The 15931-nt window shown below is 35.6% G+C and overlaps 2 long non-coding RNA genes across 3 annotated transcripts in view; both read right to left on the reverse strand.

Moving 5' to 3' along the window:
* Nucleotides 1–15931, reverse strand: part of LOC139823628 (uncharacterized) — a 310568-nt gene that overhangs the window by 265709 nt on the left and 28928 nt on the right. The gene's annotated exons all lie outside the window — the stretch shown is intronic.
* Nucleotides 8710–10129, reverse strand: LOC139823673 (uncharacterized). 2 transcript variants are annotated; one of them, XR_011734840.1, is made up of 4 exons: nt 9796–10129; nt 9562–9723; nt 9278–9491; nt 8710–8955 (listed from the first exon to the last, which is right to left on the reverse strand). It is a non-coding gene; the product is annotated as an uncharacterized lncRNA (long non-coding RNA). The 2 variants fall into 2 exon arrangements; XR_011734839.1 differs by having other exon boundaries at nt 9562–10129.

Below are 15931 nucleotides of genomic sequence, written 5' to 3' on the forward strand. Positions count from 1 at the left end.
GACGAATCAAAGATAAAGTGAGTTGGGTTCCTCCATGTAATGTACGAAAATGTGCATCAGATATAACCAGAGTAGTGAGAACAGAATCCTTTGGCAGAATGAAAGGATGCTTAGCAGTGTCTGACAATAACGAATGTTGTAACCGACCGCCTACTCGAAGCAATCCATAAGAATCAATATACGGAGTAAGCAATGATAATGTATTTGACTTAGGCAGTGAATGTCCTTGCGATAAGACCTTAATTTCCGAAGAAAATGAACAATGTTGAATTGATTTTACCCAAAACTGCCGTTCGGTTTCTAGTTCACTAACAGTAAGACACGAACTTAATTCTGACTTCTTATTATGTTTTAACTTTGCAATTACGACACAAAGCTGTAATTCTTAATAATTTTGTAAGATTTGAATATCGGGAAAGAAGATCCCACACCTTAGTGTGTTTCGTAGTTACAATAATACAGACTTTACTATCCTTTTCTTCAAGATTTTCATTAATGTGCGAAATAGAAACCTGTGGCCATGTATCCCTGGGTTGAGGAAGCCATTCAGGACCGTTCCACCATATAGAACTTTCAGTAAGTTAAGAAGGAGTAATTCCTCTAGTTGCTAAATCTGCTGGATTTTCTACTCCTGGCACCAATCTCCATTTGCATTGTGGCAATGTTTCTTGTATGTAACAAACCCTATTATGTACGAACTCTTTCCAACGAGAAGGATGATTAGTAATCCATGTGTGAGCTACTTGCGAATCTATCCATGCGAATATCGGTACAAGTTTTCCCATTGTAAGAAGGATAGATTTCACCAATTTAACGAGCAATACAGCTCCTAAAAGCTCAAGTCTTGGTATTGTAAGTCGTTTTAAAGGTGCGACCTTTGTTTTGGAAGTTACAAGAGTGATGGTAACGGATTCATCGCTAGAACAAGATCTAAGATATACTACTGCACTTATTGCCTGCTGAGAAGCATCACAAAACCCATGGAGTTCAAATGAGTCAATCGAATTAAAACCGATCCATCTTGGAAAAGTAAAGTTTGAAGCATCTTGCAGCCTTTTTACAAAATCTGACCATTTATCTATAAGTACAGGAGGGAGTGAATCATCCCACCCCAATCCACTAGACCACAATTCTTGTATTAAAATTTTACCAGCAATGGTAATAGGAGATATGAATCCAAGCGGATCGAACAGTTTTGAGATAGTTGACAAGATAGTTCGTTTAGAAATAGTCTTCGGTTCATCTAAACGTAAAGTGAAATTAAATTGATCTGTGGATGGATGCCATGCCAATCTGAGAGCATGAACAATTGAAGAATCATCAATTTGAACAGTTGATGCACTAATTCGATTCTGTTCAGGAATGAATTTAAGAACGGAAGGATCGTTACTAATCCACTTTTTCAATGTGAAACCGCCCGCCATGCAGAGCCGATTTACCTGGTCTGCTATTTTACAAGCTTTCTCAAGAGTATCTTCGCCTCCAAAAAAATCATCAATATATGTTCCATTTTCCATGGTAGGGATAGCTAAAGGAAATTTAGCTCCCTCATCAATGATTAACTGTTTGAGAGCGCGCAAGACTAGAAAAGGAGCGCAATTTAAACCATAGGTAACCGTAAGCAAAATGAAAATAATGAGTCGACCTAAATAGTCTATCCAAATAATTCTTTGTACATCCCAATCATCAGGATTAACGCGTATTTGTCTATACATTTTTTCGATATCAGCAAAGAAAACGTACTTGAACAATCTAAACCAAATGAGAACATTAAATAAGTTACTTTGCAATTTTGCTCCTGAGTGAAGTAATTGATTTAATGAATATCCCGAAGTTGTTTTGCTGGAGGCATTAAAAACAACTCTTAATTTAGTACTTAAGCTTTGTTCGCGATAAACTCCGTGATGCGGTAAATAATAAACCCTTTGTGGTTCGTTTTGATTATTTGGAATTCTTTGCATATGGTTTAAATCTTCGTACTCTTGAATGAAACCCGAGTATAATTTAGCGTAATTCGGATTGTTTGAAAGTCTATTGAATAAATTCGTTGCTAACCGAATTGCTTTTGATTTAGAATTACCGAGTTTTTCCGTCGATTCCTTGAAAGGAAGCTTTACTACGTATCTCCCGTTCACGTCTCTTGAATGCGTAGCTATAAAATGATTTTCGCAATCTTGTTCATCAACAGATAATGATTTATTACAAGTTACAATTTCTTCAACCTCCCAAAATCTTTTTACTAAATCAAAAATTTCGTTATCCACTGTAACGTGGTATCCTTGAACAAGATTACCAGATTTCGCATGATTCATAACGCCTGATACAATCCAGCCAAGTTTTGTGAGTTGCGCAATAGGAGTATCTATTTCTCCCCTAATTATACCTTCTTCAATTATTTGACCATAACGATCGGCTCCTAATATCAAATCAATAGAACCTGGTTTAAAAAATGTAGGATCTGCGAGTTCAAGACCTTGTAAATGATTCCATTTATCTTTATCGTGTTTAATCGAAGGAAGAGAAGACGTTAATTTAGGCAGGATGTATGCATTTACCGTAAGTTCAAAGTCTGATTTAAAGTGTGATTTAATAATGAAAGAAACTAAGCCTTTAGTTTTATGTGATTTTTGAGCACCAATACCTGTTAAGGATGTAAATGAGTGACTACGAGTTAATTTGAGTATTTGCGTAACCCTTTCAGTAACAATCGATACTTCAGACCCTTGATCAATTAATGCTCTTGCTTTCATTGTTTGTCCAGTTGATGAAACAATGACTACCTGAGCTGTAGCCAAAAGAATAGAGGATCCTACCGATTTATTGTTAGAAGAATGTAAAACTTTTGATTCGGAATTTTGAGGATTACTTGGAGACGATTCTTTTTTAACCGAATTTTCCTTATCCTTTGTTTTAGAGTAATTTGATTGATGGATAGTAGTGTGGTGCTTTGATCCACATTTCTGGCATTTTTTAGTGACTCTACAAGTCGAAACGCGATGTGCTCCTAAACAGTTAAAACAGAGTTTATGTTTCTTGACAATGGCTAATTTTTGTTCTACTGTCTTAGGATTATACTGAGGGCAAGCAGCTACATAATGTTTTCCTTTACATACGACACAGAAGGGTTGATATTTGGAAGAAGTATCGTTCGAATTCCTTTGATGATTTACTTTCGCTGTCGATTGCTTCGTTGGTTGCAGAATTTTAACATTTTGAGACCGTTCATAAGATTGTAAGGACGACATACGTTCAAATAAAAAATCCTTGAATTGAGTCCACAAAGGAGGAGTTTTAGACGAGCCTAATTTAGATTCCCATAATTTGGCAGTTTCTGAATCTAATTTTTGTGAACATATGAAGACTAAGAAATCGTCCCACGTACTGACTGGACGCTCCAAAGTTTCAAAAGTACGATATAGTTGCGTTATGTTAGAATATAAAAACTCAATCTCCTTAGCGGACTCCTTCGTCATACGTTTAAGATTCATTAAGGATTGTAATGTAGTGTTAACATGTAACCGAGTGTTCTCGTAAAAGGCTGTAAGTGAATCCCAAGTTTTCTTAAAATTTTCCGCCGTCAACGTAGTATGCTGTACCAATTGAAAAGCTGAACCCTTTAAGAGGGTTTTTAAATATTGCAATTTTTCAATATCTGGTATATGAGAATTATCAATCACTACTGAAACGAAAAGTCCTTTGAAAAGAAGCCATTTTTCTGGTTCTCCATTGAAATGAGGAATCACAATTTGAGGTAGCTTTGTATGTGGAAAGAAATTTGTACTGGTACTAGGAAGAGAGATCGTTTGTGTAGATGATGACCCAGTCACTGAAGTCTGATCTAAATCAAGCAGGGAAATAAATTTTCCAAGCGCCTCAAGATAACCCTCTTTAGTGGCATTATATACATTTTCATCAAAATAAGAATGATTATGAACTTCTACTTGTTCTTCAATTAAAAGTTCAGGGATTGAAATCGAGATAGCATCATGAATTAGAGAGAACTGATTCCAATCATCTTTGAGGTCTGACAGCCGATTGTGAATACGTTGATTGGTGATGTTAGTCAAGCCAATCCTTACCAAGTTATTATAAGAATCAGTTATTGATTTACTGAGCGCTAAAAGCTGCTCTATCTTACTAATTATATGTTCAATCCTCATGATTATAATCGTATGAAAAATTCACGAGGAAAGAAAACGATTTTGCAAACTGCACTGTACAAAGTTTTGTTTCTATGTTACTTCGTGCCTTCCTTCACACCATATGACTGTATTCCAGTATTTTATTACTTTCACTTTAAATCTTTATATTAACTGATTGCCGTGTATCCGGCTCGAAGGACCAAAAAATGTACACAACCCGTATAGATCGTGGGCTATGGCGGTGAAGGAAACACTGAGTTTTAATTGTTGACAAAATAAAATATATTTAGAATATAGCAGAATAATTTTCAATCGTATTCATAAACCATTATGGCAAAATTCAATAATCATATTAATCAAGAAACAATATATAGTTCACATTGTAATAGTCCGTTCAATGACAGGAATATAAACATTGGTTGACTGTATGATCTCAATTTGAAACTTGAAATGTAAAATAATAATATATTACAAGGTAATTATAACGAAAGAATTAATATGATATGATATAATTAAATGTATCTTTAAATTATTTAATCACTGAAAAGACTATTACATGATACTATTACATGGCAATTACATGAATTGAATATCGATACGTCGCGCCTCTAACGCTTTACGCTATACAATTTTTCTAGGGAACTAGATTCGCCAACTGAAGTGAGTTTACAAAATCGCTAGTACTTTCTATGAAATATCATAGATGGCAACATTCACTCTTTTCTCCTCAATGTCTCATCGCGCTTTCAAACAGTCTCATATACTGTGCAAATAAAAACTTATAAGACTGTTACGCATAATTGTATATTATATGTTATGACAATTTTCTATTAGACATGACAAGAAACTGATATCATAATTAATAATGAACCAAAATAATCTTATACATAAATTTTTATAAGTGAATAATGCGTTAAATAATAATCGTTATTCTGAGAAGAAGAAAAAGAATCTGATCTGGAGGAGAGTGGCAGGAGAAGGGCCAAAAGAAAGAAGGGAGATGCTGGAAGCGATAATGGAAAAGGTAACAGGAAGAGATATACTGATAAGAAAAGCGTGGGAGGTGACTGGCGTGGATGGTAAGATTGTAATTTTCACGGAATTAGAAGAAGAAGAGGACAAGGAAGAGGTGATAGAAAGATGTGATGAGATATGGAGAAGATGGGAGATTGGTGTCGACGAGGAACTAACACTTGAAGAGAGAGCATACAGACATAAGCTGGTGGAGAGAGCAAGAGAGGAAAGAATGAGGGGCAACGCAGTGGTATTAACAAATAGAAGAATGTGGATAAACGGAAGGGAGGTGAAGTGGGAGGAGGAAAGAGGCGGTTGGAGGAGGATGTAGCCGGACGAGATTCACGACAAATATAATTAGAGTTTGCTGTCGGTGGATTAGCTTTCTGATGTAAAAGAGTTAAAAGATTAACAGATTGAAAAGGTTAGCTGTTATAACATTGCATTGTATAAATTCAGAAGATGATGGGTGAGCTTGCACAGGGTTGGGTACGTCCCTTCAAAACGCCGATGTAATGGTTTGGGAACGTTCCATAAAAACGCCCTTTAAGGCCCCTTTGGGGTAAATAAAGTATCCTTACAATACAATACAAAATAATAATCGTTATTAAACGCATTAATTCACAACGATTCGTGAAAACGCAACGAAGATTTAAAGTATTTCACATGAATCAATATATTGTGTGTTACACCGTTGAATATAATTTCTGAATAAATGAACGTTGAACTTTATGGCGAATCTTGTTCAGAACAATTGAAGCAATATACATCTTATCTTAAACATTTAACGCATTAATTCGTATTGATTAAACAAATGAATTTCTTCGCAATATGTATCGAGAAATATGTGAAATCAACTATCACAAAGAATAGAATTAAACGCATCGTAAGTTTACATATTTTACTTTACTTGGCCAAAATGTAATAGCACGAATGAATAATCAAAAAAATGGTTGCAACCCGTAAATAAATATCTTGAGTACTCAAGTGAAATGAACGATTATCGTTCCGGTCAATAAATGCTTCGCTGGAGCGCGGAAGCCTTTTAAACGTCCTTTACTAGACGGTAGATCTCTCGAGATTTCTGAAACCAAAGATCGAGTAGATTGTAGACTTTTCCGACAATCTTTATCTTAGTCGTGATCGATGGCTTCTATCAGAAATCTAAGAGTTACCTGATTACTAGTGTCCACCGTGTGTGGAAGCACTTCTAGAAGAGTCGTTTCCTTTTCGTTTATCCATATCATATCGTCATCATCGAAAAACGGAGTAATGGCGTCAATCTTATGCCGTCATCGTCATCATCAAGAAACGGAGTAATGGCGTCGATCTCTCACACGTTTGAGAATGAAATCGAGCCCTGGTCCTGCCGTGCGTCAATTACAGTCCCTCGGATCTTCTCGTACTTCTCATTACAGTCCCTCGGATCCTCTCGGACTTCTCAATCGATTACTTAGAGTTTCACAACTTATCGTTAGAACGATTCACATTAATATAATACCGAATTCAGATTATACGGCAGAAAGTCAGAAACATGTCTTCACTTATTGATAAACAAGAAACGAATAACGCCGGTTGCCCGGGCCGCAAGCTTGTGCATGCACGCGCGCTTTCTTCTTCACGCGGCAATTACATGAATTGAATATCGATACGTCGCGCCTCTAACGCTTTACGCTATACAATTTTTCTAGGGAACTAGATTCGCCAACTGAAGTGAGTTTACAAAATCGCTAGTACTTTCTATGAAATATCATAGATGGCAACATTCACCCTTTTCTCCTCAATGTCTCATCGCGCTTTCAAACAGTCTCATATACTGTGCAAATAAAAACTTATAAGACTGTTACGCATAATTGTATATTATATGTTATGACAATTTTCTAAATTATAAGATATCATATCTTATAATAACGTTTAAATAGAACTCTATGCAATGCTATCCGCAATTCACATAATATTGGATCTATAAAATAAGGTATAAACAAATGCAATGAGTATCAATCGTATTTTATCATAACTTTTGTGTACTTTCAATGTACTTTTATCATTCCCTATCCAAAATTTCTTTCGTTTTCTATATAGTCACTAATAGAACGAAAACTAGTACGCCATTCTATCACGTTCTATCGTAAGTCAACACTATCGTTTTCTATCCTGCTAATGCCGTACTTATCGTTCTGTATCAAAAATTCCTTTCGGTTTCAATACAGAAATATACTGATTAAAAAATCATATACAAATCTATCACGTCGAATCATGAACCTACACTATCATTTTTTATCTGTTTTTCCAATGTAATGCTATCGTTCTCTATCCAAAATTTCTTTCGTTTACTATATAATTACTAATAGAACGAAAAATGTAGTACGCCATTCTATCACATTCTATCGTGAGTCAACACTATCGTTTTCTATCTATCCTGCTAATGGCGTACTTATCGTTCTGTATCAAAAATTCCTTTCGGTTTTAATACAGAAATATACTGATTATAAAATCATCTACCAGTCTATTACGTCGAATCATGAGCCTACATTATCATTTTCTATCTGTTTTTCCAATTTAATGCTATCGTTCTCTATCCAAAATATCTTTCGTTTTCTATATAATTACTAATAGAACGAAAAATACAGTACGCCATTCTATCACATTCTATCGTGAGTCAACACTATCGTTTTCTATATATCCTGCTAATGCCGTACTTATCGTTCTGTATCAAAAATTCCTTTCGGTTTCAATACAAAAATATACTGGTTAAAAAATCATATACGAATCTATCACGTCGAATCATGAACCGCTACACTATCATTTTCTATCTGTTTTTCCAATGTAATGCTATCGTTCTCTATCTAAAATTTCTTTCGTTTACTATATAATTACTTACTGAACGAAAAATAGTACGCGATCCTATCATGTGCTATTATCGTATTCTATCTGTCTGTCCAATGTATTCCTATCGTTTTCTATGCGAAATTTCTTTATTTTCCAATATATCCCATACAGCACAGAATTTGCAGCAATGTTGCCCAACATTGCAGCAACGTTGCAATATTGCAGCAATGGAACTGCAACTTCTGTGCTGTATGGGATTTAACTTGTTGCTCCGTAAATAGTTTACGAATCTATCACCTTGTCGTGTGACTACATTCGTTTCTTATGTATTTTTTCGATATATTCTTCTCATTCTCAATCCAAAATTACTTATTTTAACTAAATATAAAATAAATGTTTATAAAGATAATGGGATCTATTATTTTGTAAGAAAAAAGATATTTTTAATTCGAGCATTTTAAAGATGTACACTATTTCAGTAATAGATATAGCTTTATAAAGATACGACACACATGGAAGCAAATTTCATTTAGATATGAATTGTCATATGGAACTAGCAGGGTGGTATTTGTAGATTAAGGGTATTTTGTATAGTCATGAAAGCAATCAAGGAACGAAGAAAGATATAAATAAATAGAAATGTAGAAAGTATAAATAAAATTAAAATTATGGAAAATTTTTTTTTATTTATGATGGACATTAAATCGAATATGGTTAAGAAATTGTTACTTACGGATATTAACATATATAATAATATATATATATATATATAATACATATATTATATATTAACGTATAATAATTATAGTTATCAAGAAGTATATCACGGGACGAGGCGTCGAGGCAGGATCGAAAAATTGATATAATAAGACAGATTATCCAATTGAAAATGATATATCCTTGTAGTTTGTTTCGTATTTTTAACTTTCACAGCTTTCCAGCATGTGTGCAGTCTTGATTTCCGGTTAACCTGAAAAAGCACATACAAAAATACAGATTAGTCTCTATCGCGTAAATAATACGTTAATTTTAGTCCAAATTAAATATAGCATTATAATTGAGATGTCTGGTTAATATTAGAGGCTGCGCCTAGAAAGTCGTCACAGCGAGAATCTGATTGCTAATATGATCTAACATGTTTGTGCAATGACAAACACAAATATTATACGGAAGTTATATTCATTACATCAAAATCTCAACAAGAATTAGCTTTGATATTGGTTGGATTGATAATAATTCATTATAGTTTTCTACAATATAATTCTAAATTATATTTTTTTTTGAAAATTTACAGTGTGTGTTCCTTTTCTCCACTATTTTTAAAAGATTCCTCCGCGTTTTCATCGTTTATTGCAGTTTCCGAATTGGCTTCATTTTCGCTTCTGTTCAAAGAATCGCGATCGCGGTCTTTTTCTGCCATATCCAATTGTTCGTGATCGCCATCTTTATCTGCCAATAGGTCAATTTCACAGTAGTTGATGGCAACGCTACAGTCAGTAACACCTACTGATAATTAAAAATATAAGTAAAATATTAACATTATTAAATTATTTCATAAGAATTTGGTATGTATTACCTTCTGTTACGTCTGGATAATCATACGCTGCCTTTTTATTACCACATATTCTATTTAATTCGTATATTTTATGGCTTATGTGCGTGCCAACTTGTTGCAATTCGAATTCAATGGCTACCTCGTCATAACCCTTTTCATTGGTTAGCCAATATCGAAGACTGTCTAATATGCAAATATATTTATTTTGTATATTTGTAAGTAATATATAAGTAAATGGATCATAATAAAATATACATATAAATAAAACGCAGGTTGCATCTTTTTTACTTATAGTAACAAGAATTTTTAGGACTTGTGACGTCCTGGGTGATGCGAGGTGGCTCGATCCGACAGAACGTCTCCGTCGAAATCAATTTTTATGGGTTCTTTTTGCAGTTAAGGAGGTAAAACCCCAGGATAATTAGCTGTTGGTCGGCGATGTAGATTATGGCTCCTTGGATCCGTCGAAGGTAGGTAATTCAATAATCTTTATCTTCCTTTTGATATAAAAGAGTATGATATTTATTGTAGAACTTTTACGATACAAGTGGTTTATATGGGAGGATGGAACAAGTATAAGATATGCGACCTTTCCACACTCTCCGTCGAGAGGGTGAAAGATTCCGCTTTTATACAATTTTGGAAACGGTAGTGGGAGGTGACCGCACCTCGTTACAATAAGTCATAAGGCGTTGTCTAGCGGATGTGAGTCTACTTCTAGTGGTGTGGCTCGCTTGCTAGCAATGAGTCATAGGGTGGTGTCTTGAAATTCATTACCTTATATGGTCATGCGTTGCGCTCTGCTTCGACATGGCCATATATGGTCTACGCGAGGACTAGATTCACTCGAATGAGTCATACAGGTGACTCGTCTGAATTCTATTTTTATTCTCTAGTCTAACAGCGATTTGTATTGAGAGCGATACCTTCTTTCATTATAAAATTTCAATATGACTTTTATCATAAAGGAAAATAAGAAATCTTTAATATTTTAATTTTAAAATGTGCAAATATATTGTTGAATATTATTTAAGTTTCTTCAGACATACTTTACATACAGTAGAATAATTCAATAGTACAATTAAAGTCATTATTAGTATGTCTAAAGTATAAAAGATATTGCTCTCTTCGTCTAACAGTTACTATAGTATAGTTCGAATCGAACTGCTTGCATAATTTTAAAAACCCGTTTCGGTAAATACGAATTTTGACCGCGCACGTAAACTCTGCATTAGTACACGTACGAAAAATGATGATAACTTTTATTTCTGCAATTGTTTATTTACGAAATATTTATAACAATAAAATAAAGAATGCTCATAAACAAGATGATATTAGAAATTCAAAACTTCTTAAATAAAGAGAACATAACTGTTGAAAACAGCGATTTATCGACGAATGAAAAATGACGTGTTGCCATCTATGGTATTCGCCAGTAAGCAACTGATTCCGTAAACACTCTACGTAAACACTCTATAAAGACGAATACATGGGTCTAGTGACATTGGTAGTGCGTATGTTTCGCACGCAAAGGCGCTGCAATACTTGGTTTCCGCGTCCGTATGGCGCTGCGATACCTGACTTCCGCGTTCGTTACGGAAGTATCGAGCTTGCGTAGCAACGATCGTCATTGTATCAATATCTTCCGTTCACAATCAATTATATCCACATCTTTCGTCCACAAAAGTCGCGCGTATCGAGTCGTGTCGTGTATTTTACCCGTTTCTACTATTCTTTGTAAAAAGGATATTGAATTGTTAAATCAATCGTTTCAAGTCATACTCAATCGTAATGACAACGACGAATACATTAAATACTGCAGCACGACGTAAGGAAAGGCGACTACCGACACTGGAAAAATATCGGCCATTGCCATATATAAGGAAAAGGCATCCGCCATTACTAAAGAAGGCAGGACGATTGGAAAATACATTCGATGGAAATACACTTCCGAGTTTTCACACGAAGGGCAGTATTCCTCCTCTTTGGAGTCACTTTCACGTAAAGTGAAAGCACGCACAGGTAACTCGTTATTCGGAAGGGTGGTATTCCTCCTCGTTGGAGTCACTTTCACGTAAAGTGAAAGCACGCACAGGTAACTCTCGTTATTTGTAAGGGCGGTATTCCTCCTCTTTGGAATCAGCTTTCACGTAAAGTGAAAGCTCGCACAGAACATTCGAGAGCTTTCTTTCTTATTGGATTTGGGATGTATTACAACCATTCTTGCGTTTCGGCAAGGCATTCAATCCAATATTATATATCAATCGGTGGCCACTGTTTAAGATAAGGGAAATCCTTCTCATCTCACTTGTGTAATCAAGTATAAAAAGGATTTGGTTGCAACCACGCGTATTTAGTATATTCGCTTCTTTTCATTGTAAAAATACTTATGTTGTATAAAGATTGTAAAGATTCGTTAAGATATTAATTGAGAATTAACTCATCGAAACTGTAAGGTTAATATTTCGTAAAATAGTACATGTTCACGTTGTTTAATGTATTCTATTGCAATTCAATAGTATATTCTTTCTTTATCGTAAGTTGAATATCTCTAAGTTCATTTCGAAACGAATAATTATTTCAGAAACATTATCCAATGGTTAAACCATGTTATGCACGATTGATGATATCTATATGAATATGTGTCATGTTTATTATGGATTAATGCATTGAATTACAAAAGGAAAAAAGGGTATATTTATTGGTTAAGAACCACTTATTTTATTTAATATTGATTTCTCAGAAATCTATTTTCTTCATTAGTAGGATACCAAATTAATTCATGCATTATTCCATTTCTTCTATATATATTAATTAGATTTTGAATTTATACTTGTATTATGTTCTATTTTGAAATGTTTTGCATTAATGGTCCTTTCACAAATATAATTTGTTCTTCAAGGTTTTTCTCTTATGCGTTAAAAATATTTAATGATTCTCAGTGTTTCTAATTTATTTAAGTGAAATCGATTGGTCTTGCGCATTTATTATATTAAAATTTATAAAAGAAATATCTCCAGCAAAAATGTATATTTATTAAAGTGAACGGACTATTAATGATTGAGTTTCCTGATACTTAAACTATGTATTTCATTTATATGTGATTTATATTAATACCGCGTTATACTCTCAAAGTTCTAAAAATTGTATTCAATCAATATATCGAAAGGTTACTTTTCAAACGAATTACACTAGTTGAGTTTTCTTAATAACCAGTACGATTTTACGTTCTTACTGGAACGTGTACAATAACAATATTAATACGCAAATTAAAAAGTACCCATTTATTTAATTAATAATTTGTTATTAACAAATACATGTATTAATGATGAAAATTTCCAATGCTATATTATACTTTAGTGAAAGTCCTACAATATGTTTCCTATACACTCCCATCAAATTCCCAACCATTCGCGAAATATAAAAATAATAAAAATCTTATTATATATAAACAATTTAATTTCATTGATTTCCTGTACTAATGAGAATGCTAACCATTCCTACCTGCACGATACATTATTAACATGATATCAGAATCATTATTACCACTGCTAAAATCACTTTTATCAACATTATTAATATTAACAAAATACATATAGGTATATATATATACTTACTACAAGTAATATAAATCTTGAGCGTCAAGCGCCGAAGCGTTACTCACGAACCTGAGAAAGATAAAATTGTATTATGCGTAGCATAGGGAACACGAATCCGAGCGAGATGCGAGTATTGTACGATCTGAAAGAGAGAAAGAGAGAGTCAGATATACTATAGTAACTGTTAAACGAAGAGAGCAATATCTTTTATACTTTAGACATACTAATAATGACTTTAATTGTACTATTGAATTATTCTACTGTATGTAAAGTATGTCTGAAGAAACTTAAATAATATTCAACATATATTTGCACATTTTAAAATTAAAATATTAATGATTTCTTATTTTTCTTTATGATAAAAGTCATATTGAAATTTTATAATGAAAGAAGGTATCGCTCTCAATACAAATCGCTGTTAGACTAGAGAATAAAAATAGAATTCAGACGAGTCACCTGTATGACTCATTCGAGTGAATCTAGTCCTCGCGTAGACCATATATGGACATGTCGAGCCACACCACTAGAAGTAGACTCACATCCGCTAGACAACGCCTTATGACTCATTGTAACGAGGTGCGGTCACCTCCCACTACCGTTTCCAAAATTGTATAAAAGCGGAATCTTTTACCCTCTCGACGGAGAGTGTGGAACGAGCCAGGAAAGGTCGCATATCTTATACTTGTTCCATCCTCCCATATAAACCACTTGTATCGTAAAAGTTCTACAATAAATATCATACTCTTTTATATCAAAAGGAAGCTAAAGATTATTGAATTACCTACCTTCGACGGATCCAAGGAGCCATAATCTACATCGCCGACCAACAGCTAATTATCCTGGGGGTTACCTCCTTAACTGCAAGAAGAACCCATAAAAATTGATTTCGACGGAGACGTTCTGCCGGTTCGAGCCACCTCGCATCACCCAGGACGTCACAGATACCCCCCTTCTCTTCCCCCGCGACACCCGAAAACGCGGTACCCCTTTCCCCCTCTACCGCGGCGCCCGAACCGTGGTACCCCCCTCCCCTTTCCCCGGGACCCCCGAAAACGCGGACCCCCTTCCCCGCAGCGCCGGAAAAACGCGGTACCCCCCTCCCTCTCCCCCGCGACGCCGAAACCGCGGTACCCCCCACCGCCTCCCTCGCGGCTCCCGAAAACGCGGTACCCCCCGCCCCTTTTGCCCGCGGTACCCCCGCCCCTTGCCCCTCTTATCACCATAGCTTACCTACTTACATACATACATACGCATATACATTATAAAAATATCGAAAAGCGACGGTTGGTGGACGAATTGCACGCACCGGCGAGAAGAAATTTTCCTCGCAGACACGTCATAGTGCGAGGGTACGACGACCTGTGGCAAGCTGATATCGTCGAGATGCGTCCGTACTCGCGTTTCAACGGAGGCTACCAATACATACTCACCGTCATCAATGTGTTAAGCAAGCACGCGTGGGCCGTGCCGCTCAAGGGTAAAGGCGGCAGCGAGACAGCTGACGCTATCGCTGAGATAATTTGAGATAGCGGGAGGTGTTATAGTAACCTACAAACCGATATGGGGAAGGAATTTTACAATACCGACGTGCAACGTCTCGTGAAAAAACACGACATTAATCATTATTTCACGTATTCGGTGATGAAAGCGTCGGTCGTCGAGCGATTCAATCGCACGTTAAAGAACGACATGTGGAAAATGTTTACGCTCAGCGGAAATTACAAGTGGGTCGACGCGTTATCGCGACTCGTATCGGATTACAACGCGCGCAAGCATCGAATGGTCGGCATACGACACGTCGAGGTTACCCTCGCGGTCGCCGAAAGACTTTTGGCTACGGTGTACAGCGCGATAAAGATCGCGGGCCCGGCAAAGTTCAAAGCGGGTGACTCGGTACGCGTCAGCAAATACAAGACAATTTTCGAAAAAGGTTACACGCCGAATTGGACCACCGAGGTGTTTAAGATCGTTAGAGTGCAGCGTACCAATCCCGTAACCTACCTACTCGAGAACTATTGTGGAAATTCCGTCGCTGGAGCGTTCTACGAGCACGAGTTGCATCGCGCGACTTATCCGGACGTCTATCTCGTGGAGAAAATACTGCGCAGGAGGGGCGACGAGGTTTACGTGAAATGGCTGGGATTCGATGGATCGCACAACTCTTGGATACACAAGGACAATGTTATTTAATTCGTGCAAACCATATTTTATTCTTAACATAAAAAATATACATGTAAAGTGTTTGAAATATTAAATATAAAATATGCATTATAAATATATATATAATAAAAAAGTATTTGAAATATAAAGTACAAAATATGCGTGATTAATATTCCTTCCATTATACATACGTTACATTACATACATACATACATACATATATACATACATACATACATATATACATACATACATACATACATACATACATACACAAATTATATTACATATATTGCATACATTGCATACATTATATCACATACATTGCATACATGAATCTTCACTGTTCCTTATCATATAAAGGTATTCGATAATGTCTCCATGGTAACGTATCGGTCGAATACCCTACAATATATTGCTTATCGTCGTACGGACTCAAAGCGATTTTCGTCTCGCGAATAGTGTACACTTTGTGCAATTTCGATCTTATGCATGACTGTGGTCGAGTCATTTCAATCTCATCGTTCAAACACCGCGTGTAGTCGTCGAACGTAATGGTACGCGCGATGACGTTGTTTTTAACACTTCGCTTTTTTAGTGTCTTTTTTACCATTGACTCGCAAGGCGTACAT

The sequence above is a fragment of the Temnothorax longispinosus genome, unplaced genomic scaffold (genome assembly GCF_030848805.1).
Source record: "Temnothorax longispinosus isolate EJ_2023e unplaced genomic scaffold, Tlon_JGU_v1 HiC_scaffold_15, whole genome shotgun sequence".
Lineage (NCBI taxonomy): Eukaryota > Metazoa > Arthropoda > Insecta > Hymenoptera > Formicidae > Temnothorax > Temnothorax longispinosus.